Source organism: Rousettus aegyptiacus, unplaced genomic scaffold (genome assembly GCF_014176215.1).
Source record: "Rousettus aegyptiacus isolate mRouAeg1 unplaced genomic scaffold, mRouAeg1.p scaffold_m13_p_1, whole genome shotgun sequence".
Taxonomy (NCBI): domain Eukaryota; kingdom Metazoa; phylum Chordata; class Mammalia; order Chiroptera; family Pteropodidae; genus Rousettus; species Rousettus aegyptiacus.
In genome coordinates this window covers 134,009,284-134,033,154 of record NW_023416284.1, presented here as the reverse complement: position 1 = coordinate 134,033,154, position 23,871 = coordinate 134,009,284, and the positions used below count along the sequence as shown (strand labels likewise).

The window sequence follows — 23,871 nt, the reverse complement described above, 5'->3', positions numbered from 1 at the left end:
AAATCCTAGTTCCCAGGTTCTAGTGAAAGACCAATCCTTCAAGCAGGCCTTTCTAAGGATAATAGTTTCAGGCCTGTTAACTTTTTCTGCATGGTTTCATATTTTTTATGTTAAACTTTCTTTGTTGAAATTACTGTGTAATTTATGTTTTTCAATTGGACTTAGATTGATAGGGACTTTTTCCATGTTACACTAATTTCTAATCTCTTCTGAAAATATTTAGGAAATTAATACTGCGGGGCACTAAATATTATCATGGCATCAAACAATAGTTCAATTTAGACAATTTAGCAAAAAAATTTCAGACAGCTGGTAGCTAGGTTTATGTCTATACCCAAAAGTCATTTTAGACTAGAGCAAGTAAAAAAAGGAACAAGTGTGAAGTCTGTAAAACATGTTCTTGTTTTTATGTAAAAAACTTTTCTTTCAACTATTTTGCTATATTTTAAATATTCAAATTATTTTAAAATATTCATTAAGGAAAAGGATTGGCTACTTTAAAATTCTATGAGATAAAAAAATGGGAAACGGGAAAATGCTAGAACTGAAGATAGCAGAAGCGATATATATTTTACACATATCCTAAGAAGCAGGTGGGGATTTGAAAACGCAAAGCGATCATGCAGGAAACTCATTCTGGGTGCTTTCTGATAAGGCAAAACTGCCATCAAACCAGGGCAGGACCCAGACTTCTGAGCTTAACTTTGACTTTTACTTATTTGGCTCCGGCAAAGACTAAAAAGCAAAACTGAGTTGAAAAGGGCCATTTTTGTCTGTGGATTTCAGATTTCTTGAATTCTTGGAAAGCAAAACAGAAGAATCACTGACTAAAGGCTTCTGGTAAGTACCTATGAAAAGCTATGATTCCTAACATAACAGGATGAAGAGTGACTAGTATAAGCCTCTCTGGTGTTGCAGAGTAGATAAAAGGTAGAGGCCATCTGTCATCGGAATTCCCTGAGAAAGTGGGTTCTGTTTGGACTTCACTGGTGGAGAATCAAATAATTTCAGAGGGTAAATATACTATACTTAAAAGCCAGCTAACCTAACCCTGTAATTTTACAGATAGGAGACTGAACACAGGAGAGTAAGTTATACATCAAAGAAGCACAGCTTAGTTAGTTTGTAGCACTTGGCTGGTTGGGTAAGTAGCAAGCTGGTAGGAACAGAATTAGTAGCTATAATACACATAAATTTAATGCTCTTGTCCTAGAGCACCGGTCACATCAGAGAGAAATAGCCAACTTACAGGCATGTGATTCCTAGCACAGGAGAGGTGAATGAGACTGCACAATGAGATGCATCGAGAGAACTTACATTAAAATCATTGAACACTTGAAGCATCAGGAAAGGGGCATTGTTTGGGAGTTTAGACTTTATAATATTTCTTTACTATATATATTCTACAAAAAATTTTAAATATCATTCAATTATTATCCTCCCTGATAGTTTAAAGTATGTCTTTAAGTAAATAGCACAACGAGTTTTTAAGTTTTTACTTGGCTATTTAAATTTGTCACGTGAGAATTAATGTAATATTAAATGCCTAGCATCAGTACTTCGGACTAACATTTGGCAAGTGTTAATATTGGTATCTTACCCCACAATATTTTATACTTTCTAATAGTTTATATCATATTTAGCTTTGGTATCTTATAGCAGTAATTTAATTATCATTTAAAGGTTTAGCTCAATTGTAAAATTTCAGATATGACTCATGTGGTTTTAAGGTATTACAGTTTTCTTTTCTGGTTTGATCTATACCTTCATTTAGCATTTAGTGACACATTTTATCCAATGAAGATTCATTTCTCTAACATCCCTGCTTATCTTGAATATCTTTTTGAATGGAGAATTAGGATATTATTCTAAAAATATAAATTCCCTCAGTATTCTCAGTAGTAATTATTTGAAGACATAAATCTATGTATTGTCTCCAAGGGCCAGATAAAATTTTATCTTGTCTTATTTCTTAAGTTTTAGTCTTTATTATAATCATTTTTTTCTTTTTCTAATTGAAGGATAAATGTCTTTGGAAAAAATGAGAAAATAAATAGGATTTAAATACTTTTACTGTGTCTATTAGTTAGATTCTTCAAGACACATTTTTCAAGATAGAAAAGAAGACCACCTTTCCCCCTCCCTGCTTTTCAACTTTCAACATATCTGAAAAGACAGAAAACATATATGTGTTCCATTCAGAACGTTATGAAAATTTTATGTAGAATTGTATGCCCCTGACTATCATGAGTTAAAAGAGCCATAAAGACAAGAATAATTTAATTTGTATAAGAATCTACAGTCTTTAATGATGTTTGCATTTTTATCTAATTCATTCTATGAAGTTTCAATGGACAAATAATTATTTTTGCTGTTAAATAATGATTTCATCTGTAGTTTGAAAACATGTGAACAACAAGTAATCCATGATTATTACAGAAATTTTTGATGTAGAAATTCATGTTACCAATTATAAGAGGCAATGAATCTCAAGGAAAAATAAGTATCTGGAAGGAGAAAAAAGAGAAGGTTTTAACAAGTAACACATGATTTCTAAATAACTGATTCTTAATTTTTAAACATTTGAGCTTGAAGAAAGTGTGGTGATTCATAAGAAAGATAGGTTGGAAAGAAAATATAAATTAACAACAAATTAACGATAATATGGAATATTTTTTAAACAATAAGAAACTCTCAAGAGTTAAAGATAACATAAAAGTATAAGGACTCAGGCTAATTCATTTAAAGACCTTTTGGCAATAATGCTCAGAATTATATTCTTCAAAACATTAAAACTAGGTAAGAATATTTATAAATAAAGAGGAAAGATTAGAACTGCATACTCAGAGAAAAGAGAGTATATAAAATAATAATTATTAAATGGGTAAATGATTTGCTTTAAATTCAACTTCTGCAGAAATTGTTAAATAATAGCCATACTTATGATGTTCTTTTCTCAAATATCAAACATTGTCTATATATTTTCCTGAAAGTTGACATAAATATATGTGTTACAGACTGTAGGGAACTCACAGTATTACTGCTTGATGTTCATTGGTGTCTAGCTGATTTATTTTTGAACACTCTACTATGTCTATCCTGATGGCATGTGCTATAATGATCAAGGTGAATGAGATGTATTTCCTGACCGAGTCAATATAAAAGGCATGAAAGTGAAACATTGCAGAAAGGTAAAGTCATTTTTATTCCTGTTTGGAAAAAAATAAAAAACATACTTTACTAGCTTTGACCTTTCAATGTTTTCTTGTAGTTAGCCATCTCATCATGCAATTCCATGGGAAAAAAAAATCACTTCCAAAGTGGCATAATATAAACAGTTATCTGGTAGAAGAAGAAAGCACTCAGTAACACTGAATGTAAAACAGACAAGACAAATTTGAAAATCATCTACTACAATGTATCTCTGGTTAAAGCGTTCGTTATATCAATATTTTTAATATACTTAAGGTGCTTTTTAATAATTTGCATTTCAAGATTTCTGAGGTTCCATTATTGTCATACATTATTTTCGTATTTTCATTTAGTACTAAATATCCAGTATTAAGGTGATTCAACATAGTATGTGGCCGAGTATAATTTAGGTGATTATGAAATTGTGAAATTAAAAGGACACTAGTGTTTATTTAATTTCTAATTATTTTTATTTATTTTAACACTATTATTATATATGTCTCATATAATCTTATTTGCAAAGGCCAGACTGAGTTGATTGAAATGTTTGCTAATGTCAAATACTAATAAATGATTTAGTAAGGTCTTTCTGATTCCTGATCTAATCTATCCTATTTATCTATTTACTTATTTATATCTATCTATCTATCTATCTATCATCTATCATCTATCTATGTATATCTTTATACACACAAACACAAGTAAATATACCTATATTTGCTCGCAAACATTTTAATCAATAATTCAGTATGAAATCTTTATGGGTTATCTACTCAATGCTCCTTGACGTTGGTTCAAGAAAATGAAAGACAAAGAGATTATGTGAGACATTAAGGTCAGTAAGTGTGTCGGTCTGAGGACCAGAATCCAGAAAGTCTGCTGATCTTTCTCCAGGATACTTTCAGTTGCATCATGCTGTTTCTGTATCTTTACCGTATATTTTTTTGCTTATTCAAGTTAACCAATTTTGTGTATTTTTACTGAGGTGTGAAAATACAAAGCTTTTGCCATTTGGCTGGCATTAATAATCACACTGACATCAGTTCTAGGACCAGAAGTCAGGAGTATAAACACTACTACTCCTGGAAATCCAACGTCAATTCAACTAACCCTACACAGGGTGTCCTTACTACCCAAGTGGATTGCTGCCAAATAAAGCTTCACTTGGGCAAATGCAATTGTTGGAATCCTAAATCACAGTCCTGTGCTGCATCACAAAGTAGAGTAGAAAGTGCATTTCCTGGCTTCTACCTTAGGGAGGTAGTACTCTTAAAAGCTAGAAAAACATGACGAGGTTGTTAAAAAATGCTACAAAGCCAGAAAAATATAGCGAATCAGAAAGGGCTTAGGGAATGAGGGCTTTTATGCACACTAACATTTGAAATCTAAGCTCTTGGAATATTAGATGAAGAATATACAGTTCGAAGGATCCCTTAAAAATAAATTTTAATTGTACACTTCAATAAAAGACTGAGAGAGATGTTTTCCAATTTTACATCTTGGTTTGAAATGCTTTTGATAGCTTACTATGGTATATTGAGAAAAAAATAGAATATAGAAGAAAGACCTAGATTTCAGTACTACTCAAATCTGTTGTTATCATTCAAAAAGCCATATCTCTCTCAGGGAAATAGAAATAATAATAATTACTTCACAGGTTATATGAAGATTAAATAAGAAAGTGCAAGTAAAATACTTGAAGCCAAAATACGTACCCAATTTCTCCATCCCCTTTGGAAAATTTTTGCAATTTATTGGGAAAACTTTGACTCCAATATTATTGATAAATACACATGTGTAAATTATTCTATTCATGACTTTCTAAAGTGGACCTGATCACTACACACTCTAAGACTCACACTACCACAGAAAAGACCTTGATCATAACTCCTAAGTTTTCAGTGCTCACATTCTTTTGTTGTTTCATCCTGTCTATTAATCTCCTTTGCTAGCTCTTATATCCCTTGAAGGCAAGGAGAAAATGTGAGACAAAGACAGATGACTGCTTATCCAACATACATTGTTTTGTTTTTTTTTTTTTCCTGGCCATTAATAGAATTCTGATTTTATTCATTGAGATAATGAGCCCTACCAAAGCCAACAGAGTATAGACCCTTTTAAATCTACTATGCCATGTGACTAAGTTCTGAAAAGTGTGGCGTGGAACTTCTGGAAAAGCATGAAAAAAGACAGGGTATTTTAATTATATTTTTCCTTCTGCCTTCTTGCTCCTTGGACAAAGCTTATAATAGCTGAAGCTTCAACAGGGATCTTGGCACATGAGGTAAGCTTGAGAAGGAAGAGCACAAGAGTTAGGGGAGTGAAACAGAAGAAAACAGGGAAAGCGATGAGTTTGTATAGCTTCAGTATTGGCATTGCACTGCCTTCCTCTGGACTTCATATATATGTGAGAGTAAATATTTGTGTCCTTTAAACACTATGAATTAAATCTCCCAACTTAATATCTAACTGATTCATACTTCCTTTCATATACATTTGTATTCCCAGTACTTATCACAATGCCTGACACATAGTAAGCATTTAATAAAGTTGGATTAATTAATTTACCTATAGTTTTAAGCCAAATATACATGACTTCTGATTTGTCTATTACTCCAGTTGAATAGTTACAATAGAAAATTTTCTATCTGAAGAGAAAGAAGAATAGTCATCTGAAGGGGAGAAAAATATAGGATATTTATTTACCTTTTCTAAATACAATTGTATTCAAATTAAAAGTGAGTGAGTTAAAACTGACTTGCCTATATCTGATGATTTTTCTATAGCTCTTTTTGAGAGCATATGAGGTATTTTCTTAGATAACGTTTTGCTAGTGTACAATAGCCTAAAAAGAAATTTCAGAGGAGTTTAATCAATCATGTATATTCAGTATTCATGGTGGGAAATTTAGTTCCAGAATTAGTAGCTTCAGAAAAGAAGTTCTGAAAGCAATATGAGCAGTGTATGTAAAAAAATTAATATATAATACACACCATCTATTTACTTCTTTTATTCTCTCTAAAAAAAGAAAAGAAAAGACTGGATTGTCTTTTTAAAGAGTTCTCCGACATTATTGAGAAAAGGATGGGAACAGGATATGGCATAGGGTATAATTGGAGAATTGATTTTAGATACAAAGGAGAGACATCTGATATCAAAGAAGAAATAGAGTTTGACTGCCAGTGCAGGTAGACACGTGGCTATATGGTAAAGGAAAGTGAGGGATTTCTGATGTGATGTCAGAAATATATGTTCAGCAGATCAAGTAAGTAATTTTGTCTTGTTCAAATCCTGCATATCTTTCCTGAAATGTTTGTATACTTGATCTATCTTATTGATAGAAGTTTGCCAAAATATCAACGTATGATGATAGATTTGTAAACTTACTCCACAGTATGTCAATATTTGCTTTCCACATATGAAATTACTTTGTACTTATAGAGTTTTCCTTTCTTTTTTAATGCCATAAATTAGAAACTTTATCATATATTTTATATTGTCAATCTCTGTTTAGATACTAAATATCTATTCTTACATTGCAGACTTTCATTATGAGATCATTTTCTTTAATGTTAAAGTTGATCATGTGCTGGATTCAGTTTACCTGCTTTCTCAGATTTGTTTGGCCCATTTGCCCTGGGAGCCTTGGGCTTTTGTTAAACCAAATGGTTGGTTTCACCTAATTTCCTCAGATTTCTGGCTGTCTGAGCCTTTATGGAGTGTGCTGGGACAGGCTGTTACACAGCCTTCCAATTAATGTTTCTGTGGATAACCGACAGGCTGCTACTTATGTCTGATTTGCCATGACCCACGGAGGCCATGACTACTCCCTTCACTTTGGGATCTCTTATATGCTTCTTTCTCATGTTTGGCTTCTGGAAACTTTCCTTATTTTATTGCCATAGATGATAGATAAATAGATAGACAGACAGACAGACAGATAGACAGACAGATGATAGATATGATGTGGATAGATCAATGATACATATAATGTGATGTGGCTTTAAAGAGAAATTATTTTTCTTATACTTTTTAATTTTCTTATTTTGACAATAAACATTTATTATTTAAATAACCAGAAATACCAATGATGTTATTTCCAAAAAGATAAAAAATACATGAAATTATCAAATCATATCTAAAATAATTCCTAACATAACTTGAATTTGAAATAGTTGCATTTGGCTCAGGAAGATAGTGCCCTGTCTTATGGTACAAATAGGGGCTTTTTGGTGATGCAACATTAATCTGTAAACACTTCCCATTTTTCAGGTTTTAATTTTAAAATATTAATTTGGAAATAAATTATTCTCAAAATCAAATGGCTGTATAGTTAAATAGGTTTTTTAGAATATTAAGTAATTGCTCTCTAAACTCATCATTTCTTCATATATAAGTACATTGTAAGTTATCTATATTTTATGTTTTGATAAACTTTTGTGAATATTCTACGATAATTAATCAAATAAATGAAAAATATAATTTAGTATAGGTAAATGAGGTCAGAGATTATGAAGAGGAAATTAATAACATATGCAGATGATACTTCATAATAATTTATCTAAGGAATATTTTAGATTAGAAGTTTTTATTGCTCTAGAGGTCTATAACAGCATTAAAATACATTTCTTGATTATAAAGTAATTACATTTTTTTTAGCACCATGGAAACACTTTACTAAAAATGTAGAAATGAGAGGGAATTGAAATGCTTATAGCATGTATCCAAGTACTTCTGAAATATTAAAAGACAATCACTGACTCCAAATAATTAAATGAAAAAAAAAACCAGAAAATTTATGACTAATGTAAGTAAATATAATTATTGGAATGATAGCTTTTATAAAAATAATAGTGCGAGAATACATATTTTATAACAATAAGGAAGTAATATGGACTAAAATATTTCGAAGGCATATTTCACTATTAAATTGAAAAGTTCTAGAGTGGGAACTAGGCATCCACATGCTCCAAAGCAATTCATTGATTCTTAGGTGAACAAATTTGAGATGCTGGTTAAGAGTATCTAGGAAATGCAGAGCTTTATACCTTGAGTTTAAGACTTAGAATTTTATGTGTCTATCAATAGACATTCATTGGAAGGTTTTATACAAAGGACAGATGTCTGCTTTAAAATGACTTCTGTGTCTATAGTTTGGAAGCAAGGAGAACAGAGAGCATGGAGATGATGTAGGAATACCAATTAGAAGTTATTGCAAACTCTCTCATGCAGAAGAATTCCAAATAATTTTTGTGTATACTCTGCCCTCAAAGTGGTGAAACTTAACTGGCTCCCCCTTAAGCGTGGGCCATGCATAGTGACTTCCTATATTAGATTATAGGCAGGGAGAAAAATTAGTAAATTTACAATGAAGAAACTTGACAAATGCTACCTAAGTCAGGTGATCAAGGTCAAATGAACAGAGATGAGTACCTCTCCTTTATATGATATGAATAAAATGCATTTTACTTCTGTTATCTTTCTCTAAATGAACCAAACCAAACCAAACCAAACCAAACCAAAACAAAACATAATCTCTGTTGAATCATGAGAAAAAATGTCTCAAAATTGTCAAAGTTATAAAAAACAAGAGAAACACTAGGAAATTATCACAGCTAATACTTAAGAACAGTGATAGAGGTTTAGAAAAGTTGATTAAGTAGTAGAATGAGGAATGCTAGGGGCAGCAAAGGGGAATATGTATGCTAGGTGGAAACTAGAACTTTCATTTAATAATAATTAGAATTACTCATTGATCTCTTACGATGCTCAACAGCTTGGGGGAAGAATTACAGTGACAGAGCTAGTTTAAAGGTGATGGAGTAAGGCATTTGAAAACAAAGAACCCCTTTACCAAGGAATACACATGAAAAATGCACAAATTGACAACATAAATGCTGAATGAACACTGAGGTGAAAACTGGGTGAAAGAAGAAGTCAATTAACAGATCAAGCCAGATAACAAGCCAGGATTATAAACATCTAATGCTTTTATAATGGCAAGACAGACTGAGGAAAGGAAAGAATAATTTTACTAAGAAATACACGAAAAGCATAGACATTGATAAAACAGAAAACAGTCATAACTGAATTAAATCCGTGCTCTAACAAGCATGTAGTTTGTTAAATGATAACAATGTATTGATAGTGGCTTTCACCTCAAGAGTGAGGAATTTAGATTCAGTAATGCAACCAGAATGTCATAAGCCTCTGGGTAAATAGTGTCTCTGATAAGCCCCAGCTGGCTTCAGGATGCCTCTCTGACTTAATACTTGGAATCTTCCTATTCCCACCACAAGGTTCTAAGTTACTAAACTTCTAATATCAAGAGTAAATCATTCCTGGTTTGCTCTCATCCTCTCAAATCTGCCCTGAAATTCTCACTTTTAGTCTTTTCTGGATACAGTAAGAGAAGACTACTTTTCTGAAGACAAGGGCCAGCTTGGGAAGCCTGACAACTATCTTGAAGCATCAAATACTTTTCATATCTCTTTCACCATTGAGGAAAGACCTCATTGCTTTAAGAATTCATATGGCAATGCTGAGATGTTTCTTATACTTTCTCAATCTACTGAAAATATGTAATGTGGTATATGTCCAGCTTCTCATTGTAAACATTCCATTTAGAATAGCACATCTCCTCAATTTTGATATCAAAGGCAGTTGAACATTTACCTCTGACTTTTAAATTGTATATCAAGAACCATGAAGGCTTCAGTCATGCCATTCTCCATTTTCTTGTATGATAAGTCTAACTAACTTGGCCACCACAGTTTGTTGCACTATTGGTTTTCCTTAATGATGATTTAGTCAGAGGAAGAGTTGAATAATGCACCTGCGATTCACGAGTTCTGAAGATAGATTTCAAAATCTCACCACTAAGTATTACTAGTTCTCTTTGGGGCAGCTGTGTCTCACCTGAGCCCTGCCTGGAGACCAGTTTCTGTCATGACATGTAGAAAAGGGAACCACTAAGAAGACTAAGCCTAAAATATGTAAAGAATGATGTGGGGTTTTACTTACTATTTCTTGGAGAGGCAGGATAGAGAGACCTGAAGTTCAATGTGGGATCAAGTGCAATACATAAAGTATCTTAGAGCAAAACTTCCTAAATTAAGCTTTAAACATATCTAACAGTGGCGATGAATCTAGGGTTGTCTGGCTCATAAGAAAATGCCCAACTGGTTATGTCCAGTGCCAATTTGCTTAGCTCCGGCTCTTCTCTTCGTGGCACTCACCTACAGTCAGGACTTCAACTTCCCATTCTCTGTTCATAGCTCTTTGGAAAGTGAGTTTTCCATAGGCAAAAGATGAGTCAATGACAGAAGGTCAGGAGAGAATAGAATGATGGGGTTTTAAGGCTCTGGATGATTAATGGGCAATCTCTTATAAGGTATTTTAGCTTCCTTTTTCCTTCTTTAATCTTCACCAGTGCAGCGATCAGCTCTAGGGAAAAATTAAAAGATTTTCCTCAGGACTGCCTTTCCTCAAATGAAGGAGGATAAAGGATTGTGTTCATAACATAATGTTTGCCCTACCATGATTAGGCATCATACAAAACTTTTGAAATTTGTTAAATTGGCAAATTGCACGAACAATATAATGTTTGAAGAAGACACATCTTCGTAGCATTGTAAAAGTGTCATTGATTTGTTGCAATGGCAGGGAGAACAAGTTGTTTGAAGAACATAACTGTAGTTTAATTACAAGTTGATTAAGTGAAATTACTGAGTTAAGGTTTGGGTACATGTTAGAATTTGGCTTTGAGAGAGAGTTTATATATAAAGATATCTTACAAAAATAAATAAAAGAATTTCCAGACTTAAAATCATATCTATATCAAGACAGAGGAGAGAGGAGTAAAATTAACATCATTGTTTCTAGACTTTAGGGTGATACCATGGGGTAAATTTGATTATCACAAGGTGGTCCTAGACCTCAGTTTCTCTGAGTACCTTTGACAGCTCTAAGCCTCAGTTGGTGCTCAGCTTCTGTGTCCACAAAACCCATAAGCCTTTCTCTACATCTAGCTATATTCCATGCTTACTTTTAGAGCTCTGCTATTAAAAGTGCACTAAAAGTGGATCTCACTTCAAAATGATCCAAAGATATCTCTCCAAGACAAAGCTATGAGACTATTTTCCTCTCTTTTCTTACATTTAAGCTCAATTAAGAAGCAAATATTACCCACTCTGAGTCATTGCCTTTTATCTTCTCTTAGATTCACTGTTGTATTTTTCTCCTTCATGCTAAGATGGTACAGAATATTGATGGGAAAATGCTAATTTTAAAACTGCTCATTTTTTTTTGAGCAAAGCAAATGTAATCTGTATTTTTACAGATGTATCCCTGCTCTGACCTTAGCCTTATAAGGACTATAGGTAGTCCTAAAGCAAAAGAAAAAAACAAAACAAAACAAACACTTCAGAAATTTTACACTCCAGTTTCTTTTGTAGTGGGAAAGGAAGAGTTAGAGAACAAACTATTCTACATCAAAAGCAATTGCTGGAGGATATAGGGTTTCTACATTACTCTTAAGTTAGTTTTCTATATAACAGTAGGCCCAATTTTCAAGATAATCACGTTCAAGAAATAGATTTTTGGAAGGAGGAAAGGAAGGGAAAGCAGATTGTGTGTAGGAGCAGGATTTGTCCCTGTTTTGCTTTTAAAAATATATAGATGACTAGTAGGACAATGCCCATATTAAAATAATAATGCTTTTTCCTAGTATAAGAGACTGTGCAGCTCTTTTTAAATTTAAATTATAAGCGTGGTTGAAATTTGTTCATTAATGTACCTCTATTATTTTTCTGAAGCTGAATCTAATTGTTGCATAAGGATAGTTTTATAACACTCTTACATTAGAAAACTCCAAAATGTATATAGATTATTTCACCGGTTTGATATGATTTGGAAATATCAATTTTCTAGCTTGAAATAAATTTACAATTGAAAAGAGAACGGATAATTTTCCAAAGAAATTAGTATTTGCCTAGATGTTATAATTCAAACATTTTAATAGCAATGGCCATTTTACCGTCTGAAATCTTCCTGGTGTCTGCAAGAACCAACAGAAGTAGCAGAACTAGTAGGCTCATGCTGATTCTGCTGTGAGGAACCCAATAGAAGATATTCAGTGAGGCAGCCTACATTCATAGAAGAGGTAGAAATTAGAAAACAAAGTGAGATCCAGTTATAGGCAAAAGCTGAGTAGACAACACTGATGTGGCAGAAATTAACAACAGTCTCTCTCATGTGTGTATGCTTACTTTTAGAGTTCTGCTATTAAAGCATAAGATCTGGATCTGAAGGACTGCAGATCATTTTTCTAAATTCCTTACAGTACCTAACATTACTATTATGTGCAGTTTGGAAAACTCGAACATCAAATATAAGTAATTAAATAAATGTATCAACACATTGTTTGTTGAATGTTTTCATATCCACCCATCATCCTCAGCATACTGCATACACACACACACACACACACACACACACACACACACACACGCACACGCACATTTTTGGGTGAAACTAACCATGAATGGCGGGCAGGAAGATATGACAGAACATATAGCACTGGTATCTGGGAATCTAGCCAAGTAATTTGAGAGAAAGAGTCCTGGATATGCTAAATGCAATTTTTGCCTACTTCACAACTGTTCCCAGAGTCTTTTATACTTTGGGTACTCGTATGTGGAATATTATTATAATTTAAGCTGCCTATATATTTCTAAGTGATAGCAAGAAAAATATGAGATATATATTTATAAATTATGTAAACTTTTTATTTATTCACTTAATCATTCAACAGGTATTATATTTATATTACTTATGAGCCATGAGGCACTGAAGAAACAAAAATTGATATGCTCCCTTATCTCAAAATGTTTTAATTGTTGTGGGAGATACAGAAAAGTAAATATACATTTGGAATACAGACGTAATTCAGCCTTGAAGAATTATTTTTTTCAAATATGTCTACATATAGCCTTATATTTTTTTTCTAATGAGCTTCTAATAATTTTTAATTGAGCTTTGAGTTTGCATTTGTGAATTTAAATGATGAGTGTTGCCAGAGTAAGGAGTATCTATTAAGAGAGAAACTACCTTGGATAAAATTTCCCATTTTGTAATGGACATTTTATGGTAACTCCGAAGTCTTCCATATTCCTGATAGTATTCCATCACATAATAGCACAATAGACTCTCCTACCTGGAAGAAAATTCAGAGGTTAATTAATTCAATTCACTTATTTCACAAAAGAGAAAGCCTAGATTCAGGGGTTATATTTGCTGGCCAGGATTACAGAACTTCTTAGAGGCAGAGCTTAAAGTACAGTGTCATTCTTCACACTGAAAGTTAAATAGAATTTATATCTCACAATCATTTCTAAAAGATAGAATGATTAGAAATAGATATAAAAATGAATAAATTCATAGAATTAAGTTAAAGGCATACCATCACGGTTTCTATATACAAGTTAATTTTTGTTTAAATAAAAGGCCCACTTTTGTTGAATACCTAAATATCAATAGCTGTTTTTTTCCCCTGAGTTTGTAAGCTAACCAAACCAGAAACAACTAAATGTGTTAAAACATATCATTAAATATTAACTCAGAACATGTCTATTATAAGCTTTATATTCCTATTTCTGATAATACAAGCCTGCAATTAAACAAGATGTAATAATCACTGACTCAGCGACCCTAGGAAAAATTAACACATTACATTGACAAGACATTAGGTGAAGAAATCACCTGAAAATTAATGACTCCACTTTATTTATTTAGAAACACATACTGTTTATTATGTGCCAGACATGATACTAAGAACTTTAAAAATATTATTGCATTAAATCTACAATAGACTTGAATGCCAACCTAGATTTTAAAAATATAAGAAGAAAGTCTGAAAATACAATCAATCCATACCTTAATCAACAGTATTACTCTAACTAAAAGTATGTTAGGAATAGAAAGAAGGTAAAGCTGTTAAAATCTAAAAAGAGTCGAACCCTCACTCCTTGTTCCACCCACAAAATGAATATATTGACCTTGCTGCGTCCTGTTGAATGCACAGGTAGGAGCAGCAGGAGTGTTCCTGTCTGGTGGGTGGGGATGGCACTACAGTGCTGGTATATGATTATTTGGCTAGTCCATTATCCACTTCTTCCTTTTATGCATTAAGATGACCAAATTCACTTCCTTAAGTTCTGATTCCATAATTGCTATACAAATTGCTGCAGAGAGAATGATCTGTTCAATAAATGCAAATACTATTAAATAATTTATACATTTGCATGATTTTATTCAAATAAGTAAGTTTAATGATATTTTATGTTTTTCTTTTTTTCATTCTTTATGTCATTCCTTGATTCCTTTAAAAAAATATTTTGTCTTTATTAACTCTCCAGAAATTTGGTCAAATGTCAGTGACACAGAAATGAAGGAACACAAATACATGTCTCCTATACACAAAGCAGGATTACATTAAGGAAGAGGCAGGCAGGCTAACAGACAAACAAAATGTCACAATTTTTATAAGGGAGTTATATCTAGAATGCAGTTTGGCACATTGGAAGAACTCTAGAGCCAGGGAATTGTTTGCAGTTTAGCTAGTATTTGAGCTGAGCCTTGAAGAATTTAACAGTTTGTGAGGAGAACACTTAGGAGAGGGTATTCCAGTTAGAGAAAAGAGTTTGTGAGAAGGAATAAATGCCTGAGTTAGCAGAAACTACAAATATTTGAGTTTTTACTTATGATTTAATAAGCATGTTAGATCCCGAGTAACTCATTACATTTGGTTATAGCAAACAAATCATGTTTCTGAAGTTAAAAGCAATAATTCAACCCTTAGACCATCATGCCCACCAGCAGAACAGCTTCCTGTGAGGCCTTGCTTGGGCATCGGCTGGTGCCTATAGATAAATCTGCTTTGCGTTTCTTGCCAACTACTGAAAACACCCATATTTTAAAATTGCTGATAGAGAAATAGGGACATTCTTTTAAAATAAAAATTATACACTTTTATCAAAACTGTCTGCTAAAATCATCTTGACCAAAAAAATCAAGACTGATTTTCATATCTTTTACATATTTTAGGCAAGGAAGACAATGATAAATCAGACTTTTATTTGGATTTTTCGATCTCTCTCTCTCTCTCTCTCTAACACATACACACACACACACACACACACACACACACACACACTTTTCCACTTTCCAGGTTATAGAGACACTTCCCAGGGAACATCAGATGGCGCTTTGTTTATTTATTTAAAAAAAAAAAAATGACTATGGGCAATGCTATGTGGTGAAAGGAGGCACGGAGAAGAAAGAAACATTGGTTCTGCTTTAAAAACACTTTGCGGGGATTAGTACATATGTGTGTTTTCATTGTATACACCAGTGAATCTCACATGAGGCCAGGTAGCAGACTGCACGAATCATGAATGCCAACTTGTCCTTTTTTACGCCATGAAATATTGGCATAGTATTTTCATAATGTAAATTGCAAACTAATTTTGTTGGTACAAAATAAATATCATTGTGACATGTTGGATACAAACTAAATCATTAAATGAGCAGAAAGAAAAGGGCTTTCAAACCTACTATTATCAAACTATTTCCAAGTGTTTTAGTTCATATCCATTTGCTACATGCTTGTTGATTCTGTTATCTATTCTGACTTTCTAGCAGGCACCAAAATTTTAATAAAAGCTAATGTAAGAAAATCTTAAAATCAAGAACAGTCTATTCATTGTTTTCTTGTATTTTTAACAATTAAGATCCTTCTATAATTTAATTTGCCTCGGTCAAGCTAGCTGAACACTTTAGTTGCCAGTTTTAGAACTAAAATTCAGTCATTTTATATCTATATCAAATATTAGAAAATTGTTTTACAAAATTTTAATTAAAACTTTTGATCCTGTTAACCACAATTCCTTGAATATTTTTTAAAAATTATACTTTTATTTCTCAAGTGGATCACAGAACTGATGCTTACATTGACTGCCTAGAGAATAGCAAGACCACTGAAAGTCTTATTTAGAAAACATGCTATAAGTGTACCACTTAGCTGGTTATGTTTCTCAGGGCATCAAAAAAAAAAAGTTTAATAATCAATTAAGTTCTACTCAAGATATATGTGTCTACATTTAACATGGTCATGGAAAGTATATATGACTTCATATACATTTACATATTGAATAAAGTATATTTTATGATTTCAGATACCAAATTCTTGTTGTTGTTCTCAGAGAAACCAATTTGAAACTAAAAATTATTTTCAGACGAATAGGTCTCAATTCTTTGAATTCACTTTTTTATTCATTGATCCAATCTAAATTTATTACGGAGATTAGCAATGTTTAAGAGAGACAAAGTGCCTGCTTTCAGGAAACTTACAAGCTGGAAAAGAAATTGGATCTGAAACAATTAAAAATTTATTGTTTCATTTAAGAAAGCAAATATGTAGAGAGATTACAACAGAGTAGAGGTATGTTTAGGAACTTTAGTCAAAGGGATCATAACGAAGGTTAATGAACTTAAATAAGAAATGAATTCCAGATCTTGCTTTTATGCTTTATTTTCTTATATCCTAATTAGCAGGTTAATTTACAGCAAACAAATGTTTCCTACAAAATAATTCATTGATGAAATTTAATTTACAATGAGAGATAAAAGCATATATTATTTTTTCAGATTTATGAGAAAATATTTTCATAATGACATGGCAAAATTACACTTTTTTTCTTTCCCCTTATTTCTAACAAGTTTTGATGGCAAACATGTTTCTTAGGGAAAAAAATTGATTCCATTTAGTTTGTAAATAAATGTTTAAACAATATCAAATTCATGAGAGAAATTTAAGCAGCAGAAAAATTTATGTATATTCATGGCTAAAGAACAAGGAATCACCTAGATCATCTTATAATATTTGTTATTTTTACATAGCAAGTCTTTAGCAAGTTTCAAGTAGACTATGCTATTCAAAAATCTGGTTTAAATCAGTTTGTTTTTTGAAATTTATTTTCCCATACATATAGTATTTTAAATGGATTTTACCCAGATTCATCCCCCAAAAAAGTCTAGTAAAAGCTTAATGTGTGTGAAAGGCAATAATCAAAATACATGTTTGTTAATGTTATTGATCATTTCTTGGCATTTGAATGCATTATTATTTTCTTTTTACCACCTTTGAGGTAAGTACTATCATTTCTATGTTACAGATGAAGAACTCTCAGTTTAGAACACTCGAATGACTTGGAAGTTAAAGTTGAAATTGTCCATCACTCAGCCCCAAATCTAAGTCTTTAACCGTTTTTATTACACTATATTGTGTTATGTGGCTCTATGAAAAGTGGCAGAAAAATGTAAATATACTTATTTTTATTAGACCAACAGGAAAGCTGGCAGTGGAGGCACAGATATGCTGCTGAAAAGTTGCCAAGAACATCATTTACATTAGGTTAAGCAAAACATGTTTAATAGGCTGCACTGAAAAATCAGGGAAACACTGGAGGGTTAAGTTAGGAGAATGAGATATTACCTCTTAGGAACACTATAAAAAGAGAAAAAAGGGAAAAAATTAACCAAGGTGATAGAATAAAAAAGGAAAACAAAACAATAAGTGAAGTAAATCAGAAGTCTGAAGAGAGATTATTTGTGGAAAAAAAAATCAAAGTTTAAAAGTATGTGTATTTTTGGTGGGGCAAGATTTGGAAAAGAAGACTCATAGAAATACTAAGTGAATAAAATTAGAACGGTGAATGTCAGGGAAAATGTGGGAAAAAATAAAAATAACTGTCAGGAATGAGTGTAAATACATAAACATATTTTCAGAATAAAGAACATGAAGAAAATAAGAGCACAAAATAAGTATACAAAGCACGTAGTTGCTCTATCTTAAACTTATCTCCAGTGGGGCTTCTGAAAGTGACTGTAATTCAGAATTCTTGAGTTGAAGGCTGAGAGAGCTCTTATTGCTATACTCCCATATTTCATTGAAAGGATGTTGATTGTTCCATAGGATGCACTTAAAGCTATATTGCCCAGTCTTTAACATATTATTTTATTAACACGAGATGGACAAATGGACAGGCTAGACTTATGATTTACATACTATATTACCATAATCTGAGAATACTTTTCCCATTTCTCTATCTAAAATGAAAGATAAATCAAAATAGATTAGGTTGCCTAGGACTAGAATTGGAAGAATGAAACGGTGGAAAGTGATTGCTATTTGGTGAAAGGTTTCTTTTTAGAGTGATAAAAATCTTCTAAGAGTATGATGATGATTACAAGACTTGGTAGACAAACTAAAAACCATTGAATTATAACATTACTTGTGTGAACCTTATGGTTTGTAAATTATATCTCAATAAAGCTGCTTTTTTTTTTTTTAAAAAAAAAAGAGCAATTCTAAATGTTTCAGGTCAAACGGCAATGAAGTGAAAAACTTAATATATTCATCTGTTGGTGAATGAATTTGCCTTCTCCAAAGACTCCTAAGCTCATGACTCCAGAGAGAACATAATTAACGTTAATGGAGAAACCTTCTAAAAAATAAAACTATAATTTTTCAGATAGCTCTTCAGTATTTCTTCTCTGCTCTCAAATGGTCTTGAAATAATTGTCTTAAAGTATAACTATAATCTGCTTTCATGTAATTTACTCTTAGTATAACAGAAAAACGAAGAGCAAAGTACTCATAGGGACATTTTCCAATAAGATTACGGTTGACCTAGTATTATAGATTTGGGTTTTCTGATTGACTTTTCACTCATTTCACTGTTTTCAAAAAATTTTCATATAGGACTTTTATATTCCTCTCATTCAATACCTAGTAGGGCTGTCAGCCTTATGTATAAAGTAAGAGTCCTATTATTGTCCATCATGGAGTTATGAAATAGGAAAAGAAGGCATGAAGAAGGTAAATATTTAAGCAACTAGATGATTCAGCTTAGAATTTGGTACCGAAATCTGATCTTAAAACATATATATTCTATCTCCAATTTTTACCTATTTAATTCTAAATATTAATTTGTGGTCACACATATACCTGGCAATACATATTTTCATTGCACACTGTTTCATAATTGAAATTTTTGAATAGAATAAAAGTTGGTTGAATAATTCTTGACTAGGTTAGGGAGGTGGATATAAACTATGTTACCAGACTCTCAATTCTTCTTATAGTAAATAATCATAAATTTTATTTGCAAGTAGACACAAAATATATCAGAAGGAAAAATAGATAAAAACACATTTTATGAAACTTAATATTCAATTTGTTTGTGCTTAGGCAGTACTGTATAGCACAAAGTATTTGAAACAAGTCAGTCTGGGCTTGAATCCAAGGTCTTCTACATATTAGCTGCACGACCTCAGATAAACTACTCATTTCCCGTATCCTCAGTTTTCTTATGGGAATAATCATTTTACCTAAAAGTTTTGTTGTGGTGATCAAATGAAATATCATATAAAACATTTATTGCATTGTGGTATGTAATAAGTATTCTAGATGTTTTCCATGTACATAGAATTTCATCTGAAAATCAAATTTGTCTAACATGTATTTGTAATATAAAAACATGTTCTATTAGTTAGCACAAACTGTTTCAGGTAACCTAGAATTAAACCCTGTCTTTCAGATATTACATGGAATATAGAGTTTCTTTCTTAGTACCATTGTATTAAAATGGAGTTTTACATACAATACTTCAAATTTCAAGAGAAATAAATCTTTACCCCCTACAATATTTTGCAGGATTTTATTTGTTTGATAAATTTCACAACAATTAGTGAATTAAAGATAGCCAAAAATAGAGCTCTGAGAAATGCAGTCTAAATCTTCAGTCCATTTAATCTGAATGTAACCTGTATTTTCTTACACTGAATATGGTGGAATTGACACTCTGCCAATTCTGGGCCTAAATTAAAAAACAACAACAACAACAACAACAAAAAAAAAAACACACAGCAGCTTACACTTCATCTGTTCTGTAACTAAGCTGCCATTCTGCAAGAAAGGTCAAGTAGCCACAAACAGAGGCCCATGTGGTAGATATGTGAGGTCCCTAACTGACCATCTAACCTAAAGTACCAGACAAAGTCAGACCAATTTTTTATTCATCCAAATCACCTGTCTTCGAGCTGATCCATTCCTTCAGTAAAGCCTCCCTAAAGATGATATCTAGAACAAACCTGAGCTACTGCGCCCAATCCTGACTAAATTACAAAATTATCAGTAAATAAATGATTGCTGTTTTAAGCAACTACGTTTTGGGGGAGTTTATTGTGACACAATAAGTAACCAAAACTCCAACCAAAAAAATAAGCGGTATCTTCAGTGTTTAACAGGTATAGTGGAGAATTTCTCCTCTTTACTCCTTCAGTACCTGTAAATAATTCTATTATAGCTTTTACAATGTTCTGTTATAATTGCTTATCTATAACTATTTTTTCATGAATCAACCTGAATTCTTCTCAAGGGGTAGTAAATTATTCGCTCAAACCCTGAATAAAGTTTCTAGTAAGCATATAATGAATGCTTGTTGAATGATGAATAAAGGAATGAGTGAATAATTGCCTGGTTTCATAAGAATTGTTTTCGTTGTTGTTGTTATTTTAGGAGAGAACAAATAACTTTTAACCCTAATTTCTATGACTTGAAGGTATATATGAATAAATCAAGATAATAGTATTCAGTTTGGAAAAAAAGATCATGTAATGAGAACAGGGAATCGGGACCCAAATTAATTTCTGTGATACAGATGTTAGAAGAAACGAAAAATAAAGGAACAATAGAGCTTTTAGAAAAGTAAAAGTTAAGTAGAGTTCTCTTTTCCTAGTAATACCCCACAAAACATTTATTTTAAGCAATGAACACCAAATTTCTTGGGATTTCCATGGTCTTTAAAACAGCACCTTATAATTAGCACCAAAGATTCTGTGCACTGAGTTATTATAATGTACAGTCTTTCCACTAGGTGCATACCACCGTGTGGTGTGAGGCGGGAATAATTAGACACCAGATGGTGATATCAACTCCAATAGAGAATGCCTATGCATTATGCATGAGAAGTGACTTTATTGTTGTTTTTATCCATTTGGTACCATTATGCTGCTCTTGGACCTCAATCAGTGTTGCGAGAAAAAAAAAATCTCTCTGGATCTGGAATTTTTCTGTTCTGAACAATTTGTAACATCACTTTGTCATATTCTGATCAGTTATCTCCCTACTCAACTTGCAGAATTTCTAAGAGCATATTATTTTCTGGCAGCACCATAGAACTGAGCTTTTCCATTATCCAGAGCATCTGAGCTTACTGGATCTAATTTTATGTTTCTGCCAGCACTATAAAGTTGAAGATTAGTATCTTTGAAAATTGAATCTGATTTTTAATGATTGTAGTGTCAAATTTCTGGGCTGAGGTACTTTTAAAATGTCATTAGTAGATATGTGATTAATCATTTTATGTCTTTTGACCACTAAAAATATCTTTTATTTTCATCATAGATGTAGCAAATTTGAAAGTAGAAAGGAGCTAGAATATATAGTGATTTTAGTAGATTTTATTAATATTATTAATTCTTCAATGAAGAGATCAACAAAATGGTTGTTCATCTTGATTCATTTTGGAAAATGGAAGTGTTTAAGGAGGTTCCAAAATACTGTGTCAGATTTCAAGAACATGTTGCCTTCTAATTTTCAATCTCCTGGTGATTGGTTGGTGACTCTTAGCCTTTGAAATAAAGCAAGTAGTGCTCAATGTATGAAATTTTTAAATGAACGGTCTAATAGATTACATAGCAATAGCAGACAAGATTTAATCAGAGAAACATAACCATTAGGGAAATATAATATATTAAATTTTTTTTATTATTTTATTTTTACCATATGTTGTTTGGGATCTTGTTACACAGTTTGCTTTCTGTTTCTGGTGGCAGGTCTGAGGTCAGGAGGGCAGGCATCTGGGAAGGTAAAAATATGAAGCAGAGGAGAATAAGGGAAAACTGGAATCCATGAAAAGGAGCTGGGACTCAGATTAACTAATCACTGCTTCTAAACTTCCAACTTCAGTGTTGCCAGTGACTTGCAGGAGAAGTTAATATCCTACCTCATGGAGCTAAACATACATGTGGCTCAGGACTCAGAAGCTGAAGTGGGAAATCTGGCAAAAGCTGGAGATACTGCAGGCCCAGCTCTGCCAACACAAAGAGAACTAACATACCAGCAGCAAAGTTTATGGTCTGCAGTAGTACCTGGAACACTTTTTCATAAACTTAAAAAAAATAAAATAAAATAAAATAGATTTATATTTACAGAAAAGTTGTGAAGATATAACAAGACTTTCTGTTTGGAAAGGTCATCTCAGACGCACGGTTTTTGTACTCCTGCTCAGCCACATGAGAATGGGCTTTTGGCCTTAACCTTTCTTAACAAGAGACAGAAAGCCCACGCTTTATAACTTGTGAGGGAATACTTTTCTCTGTTTCAAGCATAATGAGTGTTCCTTTGTTCTACTTAGGCTGCCTGTGTACCCATTGGCCTCAGGCATGCCCCTAGCTCTCAGTATTTGATGAGGGAGGAGTCAGGGTCCTTCTTTAGAGGCACTAGAGGGGTGCATGTAATCCTATTGCCCTGCATCTGCTGCCAGAGATACCCACTGGCTGTGAGGAACTGACATACACTATAGGAACTGATTTTGCTCTGTATCTTCTTTATGTGAGTAAAAGCACTGTCTCATGTAGTACTTGGCTATGTTGTGTTTCCCTTGGTGACTCAAATACTAAGATGCAGTGAAGTGTTTGGACTTTTATTCCTAGTGTCTGGCATTGTGATGATCTTCACTATCCTCCATGAGGTTGGAGTCTTCCCCTGGCATTGCTTACCATGTACTGTGTCCCGCTTAACAGTTTCCATATAGCCCATACCCAGTTTTCTCTACGGTTACTTACTATGGCATATTTATTACAATTAATGAACTAATGTTAATATAGTATTAACTAAAGTCCATTTTCAGATTTCCTTAGAATGTATCTATTTTTTTTTTCCTACTTTAAGATCTCATCCAGGACACTACATTACATATTTTCATCATTTATTCTTAGGCTCTCCTTTGCTATAGCAGTTTCCCAGACTTGCCTTGTTTTTGTTGACTTTAACAGTATTGGAAAGTACTGGTGAGGAATCTTGTAAAATCTCAGCCAAATGGGTTTTGTCTAATGCTTTTCTCATAATTAGACTGAAAAAGAAACACATCTTAAAAACCTCCTAATCTTACCACCAAGACATTACTCCCAATAACATTTTAGAGATTATTTTCCTTTAATATTGATAATTTGGAAAATTGGTGTATTATATTTTGCTTTCTCTCTGCAACATTATTTTATTTGTTTCTTCCATGCTCTTAGGAGGCTTTAATTGCTGCATAACATCCTTACCTGTATATGTCATAAACTTAAGTATTTTGGGGTACCGTAACAAAAGAAGCCAACATAGCAGCAGTTTAAAAAAGATAGACCTTTATTTATCTTTTATATAAAAGTCTCAGAGATAGGTGGCATCCAGAGTTCCCTGCTGCACCAGCATCATCAGAGATCCAAGATATACTTATTTTGGTCCTCTGCCATTCATGTGCCTATCTCATGGATAAAAGCATCTGT

The 23,871-nt window shown here is 32.6% G+C and overlaps 1 long non-coding RNA gene across 1 annotated transcript in view; it reads left to right on the top strand.

Moving 5' to 3' along the window:
• Positions 1-615: 615 nt before the first annotated feature.
• LOC107505434 overlaps positions 616-23,871 on the top strand; it is a 119,894-nt gene continuing 96,638 nt past the window's right edge. Inside the window, exon 1 of the long non-coding RNA XR_001595709.2 lies at positions 616-840. This is a non-coding gene — a long non-coding RNA (uncharacterized LOC107505434). The remainder of the gene's footprint in view (positions 841-23,871) is intronic.